Raw genomic sequence first — 9,034 nt, 5'->3', positions numbered from 1 at the left:
AAATTGTACCGAGTTAAGTTTTATTAATGTATTTCACTTTTTAATTAGAAGGATGAGTCTTTTTACATGGTTGTGGATTTACTTTTTCATGTACTGACGTCATTTGACCTGCATAATTTAATGGTGCATATACAGAGCAACCAGCGGTTCGTTGATCCAGTAAAGTTTCAGAGTTCTTTGGTGAGTCTCCTTGCTTTCGGAGGATTCCTTATTTATCTTCATCTATTTCAGTTTGTTAGGATGATCAGGCGTCTTGTCCTGACATCTCTCATAGTATTAGAGACTTGATAGATAGATAAACAGTAGTAGTTCATGAGTCTTTTTCATTTAAGTTGTTAATTTTTTAAAGACTTGAGTTGCCTATTCAGGCTAGTTGAATATTTTATGATATTCTCAGTTATGCATTTGAGTTAAAGTTGTACTTTTGAGTTCATCTTATATTGAGTAAGTCTTCCGCTGAGAGTTGAGCCAGGCCAAGGGTTTGCTTGGGCCCAGAAATAATTCTCGAGTCTTAAAACAATAGATTATTACTCAATATATTTAAAAATACAATAATAATTATAACTCAGTTTGTATGTAAAAATTAGCAAAGTTGTTGTCAATCGAGAAAAAAGTAAGAATGAAACAGTTAAAACTGATATATATTGATATATATATTCTAAATTGCAAATTAAACATTATATTAATTATATACATAATAACTTTCATCATAATAAGCTACCAAATTAATAAAACTAATGCACGTGTGTTTCGTGCACTAGTCGTTGCATTTCGTGCATTACACGTGCATTTCGTGCATACATTTCGTACGTCACACATGCATTTACTCTTCATTGTGTGAATAAATAACTGCGATGGATTATCTTTTACCAGGAATAACATAGATATTCGTATTATCTGTTGTGTTGAGTTGTTCATCTATTATAATGTCTATTATTAAGAAATTATATTTTTTTTTGCAATAGAATATAATTAGGTAGTATTGATTATGCATTGTTGAACATTGTGAGTTCCTTCTAAGGATATCTTTTTGAATTTGCATAGTTGTACACATTTTATATTATATAAATAGAGGCTCATAGTTCTCACTTATCATTCACATCTACTTGTACAATATAAGCATTTCAGAAGAACAAATTTCTTGCAGTTAACAACAAGTTATAATCTGTTTATTTTTTGTTTCATTTATAATTAACAAAATTGTGTAAAATTTACACTCACGTGTTTTTGTTTGTTGTAGGACGAAAACATTATTGTTGGCTTTGCTAGCACAAAATTGTACAACTTTTGTTCTTGGCGCCAAAGATGAATTGTGGGTCAGTATAATAATTCTTCAAAGCACAGCTGCTCAAGGCGCAGGTAATTAATTAATTAATGTCTACCTAATCAAGTATAAACATAGGCTTAATTTCTTAATCAGATAATAATCATTTGTTTTATCAACAATATGCCTTAACGAAAGTCTACTAGCATACCATCTGCACAGAGGATATGGTACCGAACTTCACAGTTGGATTATCTACTTGGATGTTAACATAACTGATGAGTCGTTCATATTTATAGGGAGGCGGTTGGTGTGACACTATCCCAGCTTGTCTTTATCGTTCAACGATGCACTTGGGTTCTACCAAGAAAAAGGGACAACTAAGTTTTTTCGGCGGGATACTTCAAAATACTTCTGAAGAGAATCCAGGTGATTTAAATTATTTATATCTTGCTCTGCACATATGATTTTTTAACGACAAACAATATTGAAATTTGGTAGAGTTTCAAAATTGGAACCGGGTGAGGGTGAAGTATTATGATGGTTCATCTTTCACTGGTGATGTTGAACAAGTTCACCCAGTAAGAAATATAATTATTATATTAATTCTATAACGTTTTTCTCATTTAATTTGCCAAATATTGTACATTAGGAGAACAAATTATACTTTCGAGGGGCATGAAAATTTAAGGCTATTATGGAAGATTTATTGAGTCAAGGAATGAAAAATGCTGAAAATGTAAGAATAATATTATTGGAATCACATGATCAAGGTGTCCAATAAGTAGTTAGAAGCCTGTTAGAGGTCAGAAAAGTGGTTAGGCAACTTGTTAGTTAGTTGTAACCAATTTCAGCTCCTAAAGTGTATGTTTAAAGTGTAATGAGATTCCTATAAATAGGAAGTGTAAATGTATTCAGATACATCATCAATAATATCTTCTTTCTCTTCTTCTTCTAGATTCTTCTACCTTCACTGTTTTATCCATGTAGAGTTGCAGAGATCCACAACAATAGAGCTTAGCTTCATGAATCTATGAAAGCTAATATGGTATCAGAGCAGGCAAGACTAGGACTGGATTAATTTCATTTTCTCTTTTCCGTGAAGTAGTTTTCTCAGTTCAGATCGCGGCCATGGTAGAGCTAACTGTAGCAACACTTGGACACAATCATCCACTTCATTTGCAGCCTTCAGACACGCCTAGTGTAGCATTAACTGCAACCAAACTCACAGGACCTGAAAATTATGGTCTTTAGAGCAGATCAATGAGATTAGCGTTGTTGGTGAAGAACAAGATAGGTTTCATAGATGGAACTTGCTTGAAGAGCATGTACAAGGATGAATTAGCAATCCAATGGGAAAGGTGTAATGCAATAGTTCTCTCTTAGATTAGTAGCACAATAGCAAGCAATTTGTTAACTACAATAGTGTATGCATCCAATGCCAAACGTGTATAGGAAGATTTTAAGGAGAGATTCGACAAGTCTAATCTCACCAGGATCTATCAACTCTAGACAGAAGTGGCCATATTAAAGCAAGGTACAAATTTTGTAACAAATAGCTATTCAAAATTGAGGGATTTATGGGATGAGTTTGATGTATTTGTACCCTCACCTGCATTTCAATGTGATGATGCTAAGCCCTACATTGATCATCTGCATCAATAAAGGTTAATGATGTTTCTAATGGGGTTAAATGAGTCATTTAGTCATGTGAGAAGTGATTTGTTACTGAAAACTGAGGTACCCAGCATCATCCAGGCTTATGCAATTGTAATTCAAGAAGAAAGACAAATGTTATTAGGTGTAGTGGATTCAAACAAGGAACCACTTACCATGATGGTAGGAAGGGGACAAGGATTCAAAGGGAAGAAGGTGCTCCCAGGCAATGTTGGGTGTGAGATTTGTGGTTACAAAAATTATGTGACACAAAAAAAGCTACAAACTGGTAGGTTATCCTTCTGACTTTAAGAGCAAGAGGAAGCAATCAGGATCTAGTAGATCATATCAGAACAATAATGAGGGCTTCAGTCAACTGGTTCTTACAACAACAATGGCAATTTCAAGCCATATGCCAACAATGCTTCAGCAAATAAACAAAAGCAGGATTATGAATTCACAGAAGAAGAGCACAATCAAATGAGAAACCTATTACACAACAAGGAACCAAGTGACTGCAAGGCTAATTTGACAGGTAATGTTTTCTTACAGACTGAATCCTCTGTATATGATTGGATAATTGATTCAGGAGCCACTCACCATGTTGCTTCATATGAGGAGCTTATGTATGAGTTGAAAAGCACAAGGAATAAAAACACTAGTACAATTCAGTTGCCAATAGGAAGCAGGACTCAAGTGAAACAAACATGCAATTCAGTCAATTTTGGAAACCTGACAGTGAATGATGTCCTTCATGTACCAAATTTTAAGTTTAATTTGCTCTCAGTGGAAAAACTCACCAATGAGTTATCTTGTAGTGTGAGTTTCTTTCCTCACTTTTGTGTACTGCAGGAACTTTACAATGGCAAGGTGATTGGGATTGGTAAGGAGATCAATGGCATATACTTACTACAGAATGTTGTTAGAGTAACATTTAATTTCAGCATCATCATCAATAAAGGATACAAGTCTGACTGAGTTGTGGCACTTCAGGCTTGGGCATCCATCTATCAAGACTATGGAGCAAATACCTTATCTCAGGGAGAATCTAAACATCACAACACATAATAGCTGTCAAATATGTCCAGTAGCAAAACAAAGTAGATTGAGTTTTCCTACTAATACTTCTAAATCATTTCATGTTTTTCAACTTCTTCATATTGATTTTTGGGGACCTTACAAAGTTCCCACCTATGATATGAAGAAATATTTTGTGACAATAGTTGATGACATGAGTAGATTTACTTGGCTTTGTCTAACTCAACACAAAACACATGTGCACATTGTATTGAATGATTTCATGTTACTGGTTAATACACAGTTTGGTGTCAAAGTACAGACTGAGAGAACTGATAATGGGATTGAGTTTTTAACTCTAAATGTAATTCTTTGTTTTTCTCTCTTATTATAGTTCATCAAAGCTCTTGTCTTATACTCCTCAACAAAACCGTGTTGTAGAAAGAAAGCACAGACATATATTAAATGTAGCCAGAGCACAGAGGTTTCATAGTGGAATGCCTATCATATTTTAGGGACATTGTGTTAAGATTGCAACTTATCTAATCAATAGAATGCCTACAACTGTATTACAAGGGAAATCACCATATAAGATTCTATATAAAAAAGCACCTAATATAGAGCATGTAAGGGTGTTTGGATGTTTATGTTTTGTATCAGTGTTGCCAAGGCAGGACAAGTTTGCTCCAAGGGCAAAAAGGTCAGCCTTCATGGGGTACTCAGAGACACAAAAATGGTGCAAAGTCATGGAGTTTGAAACTCATGTATTTTCTGTAAGCAGGGAAATTACTTTCATTGAGGCCACATTTCCATTCAAGGATACCAGCACAAAAGAAATATCATCATCCACAGATTATAATATCACCATGTAGATGGACATGCTTGATGATGAGGACACTAATATAGTTCCACATCATGTGGATCTTGTGGAAGAACTAGCCAATCATGTATAGTCAGCAATTGAGTCTGTTCCTGTTACCATTACAGACCGAGTAATGTTTTGGAGCCACAACCTGCTAATGAATCTAATGAAGGTGATCATCCACCAACTAAAAGGACTGCCAGAGCTTCCAAGACTCCTCTTTGGCATAAGAACTACCTAGTTCCAACTAAGTCTAACATGAATTGTTTGTATCCTATTACTAACAATCTGTCCTATGGGCTTTTGACACCTTCTTATCACAGTTTTGTCAAAGCATTCTTAGTTGTTGTAGAACCCACCAGTTTCAAGGAAGCCTCCAAACACCAACAATGGATTGATGTAATGCATTCTAAAGTAGTTGTCTTAGAGCAAAACAATACCTGAGCTATAGTGGATTTTCCATCTGGTAAGCATTCTATTGGTTCAAAATGGGTTTATAAGGTTAAACTTAAGGCCAATGGTGAGGTGGAGAGGTACAAAGCTAGGTTGGTTGTCAAAGAATACAGTCAGCAAGAAGGGCTGGACTATCATGAAACATTTCCAAGTGGCCAAAATGGTCACTGTGAGAACTGTAATCAGTGTTGCAGCATCCCATGGTTGGCCTCTTTTTCAAATGGATGTCCACAATGTTTTCCTTCATGGTGATCTCACTGAAGAAGTTTACATGGACTTGCCTCAGGGATTTCAGAGGCAGAGGGAGAATAAGTCTGTAAACTATTGAAGTCTCTTTATGGCTTGAAACAAGCTTCTAGGCATTGGAACCTTAAGCTAACTGAGGCTCTAGTTATAGCTGGCTACTCTCAAAGTCCATATGACCATTTCCTCTTGACAAAAAGAGTTGGTAGTGGTATTGCAACAATATTGATCTATGTGGATGATCTTCTCATAACAGAAAATAGCAGTGTTTTAATCCAAGATCTAAAGGCCACACTGCATAGCAACTTCAAAATGAAAGACCTTGGTGATCTAAAGTATTTTCTTGGCATTGAGATATTAAGATCCAAAAGAGGTATTGTCATCAACCAAAGGAAATATGCACTAGAGTTAATTTCAGATTGTGGTCTTGGAGGCTCAAAGCCAGCAAACACACCCCTAGAGTTAGGTGTCAAGCTGACTATTATTGACTATGATGAAGCTACAGGTAAAACAAATGATCCTTTGTACTTAGATGTTACTGCATATCAATCTATGCAGAGATTGATGGTAGATTGTTATACTTAACAACTACTAGACCAAATATATGTTTTGCAGTACAAGTTTTGTCTCAGTTCATGGAAAGACCTAAGGTGTCTCACTGGGAAGCTGCACTAAGATTGGTTAAATATATTAAAGGATGTCCAAGTCAAGGGGTACTACTCAGCAGTGAATTTAGTAATCAGATGGACGCATTTTGTAATTCAGACTGGGCAGCATGCCCAAACACAAGAAGATCGGTGACAGGGTATGTGATCAAGCTAGGGGACTCACTAATTTCTTGGAAATCCAAGAAGTAACATACAGTCAGCAGGAGTTCAACTAAAGCTGAGTACAGAAGCATGGCTGCAGCAGTATCAGAAGTAGTTTGGCTACTTGAAGTGCTAAAAGAACTTAATGTAAATGTGGTAACCCATATAAGGTTGCACTGTGATAGTAAGGCTGCAATTCAAATTGGAGCTAATCTTATTTTTCATGAAAGGACCAAACATATTGAAATTGATGCCACTTTGTGAGGGAAAGAATCAAAAGTGGAATGATACAGATAGAGTACATCAACACAAAGGAACAATTAGCAGATCTTCTCACCAAGGGACTAGGAACTACTCAACATCATGTGTTGTTGGACAAGCTTGGAGTGTTCAATGTTTAAAGAGATTCCAGCTTGAGGGGAGTATTGGAATCACATGATCAAGGTGTCCAATAAGTAGTTAGAAGTTTGTTAGAAGTCAAAAAAGTGGTTAGGCAACTTGTTAGTTAGTTGTAACCAATTTCAACTCCTAAAGTGTGTGTTTACAGTGTAATGAGATTCCTATAAATAGGAAGTGTAAATGTAATCAGATACGTCATCAATAATATCTTCTTTCTCTTCTTCTTCTAGATCCTTCTGTCTTCACTGTTTTCTCCATGTAGAGTTGCAGAGATCCACAACAATGGAGCTTAGCTTCATGAATCTATGAAAGCTAATAAATATCATATTCAATTCACTCTCTACCTTATTCTTCTTTCAAAAAAATAAAAAATTCTTACTTGACTATATAAATGTTGTCAGGCCATTCTCTCAGGAACATCAACTAGAGGATTGGCAACCATTTTGAACTGTGATAAGTTCAAATGCCTCCTTCCGGAGAATGCAAGAGTTAAGTGTGTCGCAGACGCTAGTTTCATGGGTCAGCACACACACTCTTCTTATAATATGTGATCTCAAGAAAATGATACTCTAATTCTTCTGCTAACGATTTGACATTTAACAATTTATTTAGGAAGTCAATCTATGGTACTTCATATACTCAAGAGATGTATCAAAACATTGTTAACCTACATGTGAGTCACTTCTTCTTCTTTTGTTTTAGTAATTTTGGTATATGCTTAAGAAGTTGAATCTTTTTCTCTTTTATTCACAGGAATCGGCTAAGAATTTGCCGCTTGCTTGCACGTCCGCAATGGTACCAAGTTTGGTAATTAGAGTTTGAGCTTTTGAAATAAAAACAACTTCTCTAATTATATGCTAGTATATTAATACTAATATTTCCCTCTAATGATAATTACATTACATTTACTTAATTTTATATGTTGCAGTGCAGACTCCACTCTTCATTATCAACTCAATTTATGACTTGTGGCAGGTCAAGCGAGACTACTAAGAATTTGATTTCTTTCTTTCTTTAGCTTTTACAAATCTACAAGAAGTTGATTATTATGTACACTCTAATTTACTTCAGATTAATAATACTTTGGTTCCTCCGTACCTTGATACTCAACATGCTTGGAAGGGTTGCTTCAAGAGCATAAGTAGTTGTACATCTCGCCAACTTATAATTATCCAAGGTTAACATTTCTCTGCTTATTAACTAACGTATTCACATGTATAGTTGCTCTTCTTCTTCTCCTTTAGTTTTTCTTTAATTATTTTTTAATACAGGCTTAGGAGTGGAGTTCTCGAAGACATTTGAGGGACTACCCTTGTTTTACGAGGGGTTATTTCCTCACATCTTGCTATTCTCATGGGGGAATTCGCTTAACGCCATACTGGCTCAAGACTAGCTCTCTGACCTTATTTAATAAGGTAATGTTTATTTGTATAAAGTTTGAATACACACATTTTTGTTTTTTGGTGGTCAGTTTTGATGAGTCATAACAAATTTTAATTTGTTGTAACATTTTATGTGTATAGACAATTGTGGAAGCTGTTGTCGATTGGTATTTTGAGAGAGCAGAAATTCAATATACAAACCCTTACCCTTGTGTCAGAAATTGCACTCAATAAATTTTATATAGCTGACTGTATGTTGGAGCAAAGAAAGCTTTTATATTTTACACTTCATTAGTACTTTGAGTTAGAAGGATTTTACCTTATGGACTAGCCTTATGTTAGAGATTGCAAGTTAAGACAGCAAAATCCTATATTTTATGTTTTACACTTGGGTCTTAATAGATTTGTAATAGATAAGTTTCTAATGTATTTCAATTTAGTCTAAGTCTTGACAAGTGTGTATGAAGAATCTAATCAATTTCCTTCAGTGTACTACTATTGTTTGTTTTTTTTTCCTTTTTTTGACGTTGAATGAAAAATCTCTAATTATCCTCCTCTCTCAAAGCTCTCTATTCTCCTTTTCTCATTTTTTTTAATCAAAGAACTTTTTCCTTTTAACCTAATTGAATACTAAAAATGAAATTAATAGAATTTAGGTTGTTTGATTAAAAAAATATGACGTGAAACTTGAAGTGGAAAAGTTATTGACTATGAAAACTAAAGAAATATTGTAAGGTGACTGATTTCACAGAAAGACCACAAAGAAAAAGGTAAACGGCGATAGGCGAATGATTATTTTGAGGGGAATTTTAGGCCCTTCTTTGTTTAATTTATCATAAGAAATCTAATTATTGTAAAGACATTACCTATAAAATTATTTTGATAATTAAGAAAAATATGATGTAAGGTATATCTGTCCGACTTCCGCTGTAGGCGGAGCATCTCTTGC

General features: G+C 34.8%; 1 pseudogene; it reads left to right on the top strand.

The window, feature by feature from the left end:
* Window positions 1-120: 120 nt before the first annotated feature.
* LOC125826323 (pectin acetylesterase 8-like) lies at window positions 121-8,319 on the top strand (annotated as a pseudogene).
* The last annotated feature ends 715 nt before the right edge of the window (window positions 8,320-9,034 follow it).

The sequence above is a fragment of the Solanum verrucosum genome, unplaced genomic scaffold, assembly GCF_900185275.1.
Source record: "Solanum verrucosum unplaced genomic scaffold, falcon-dt-bn FXZP01000060.1, whole genome shotgun sequence".
In the NCBI taxonomy this organism is placed as follows: domain Eukaryota; kingdom Viridiplantae; phylum Streptophyta; class Magnoliopsida; order Solanales; family Solanaceae; genus Solanum; species Solanum verrucosum.
Note: the sequence above shows the minus strand (reverse complement) of the source record. Positions and strands in the feature narration are given on the sequence as shown.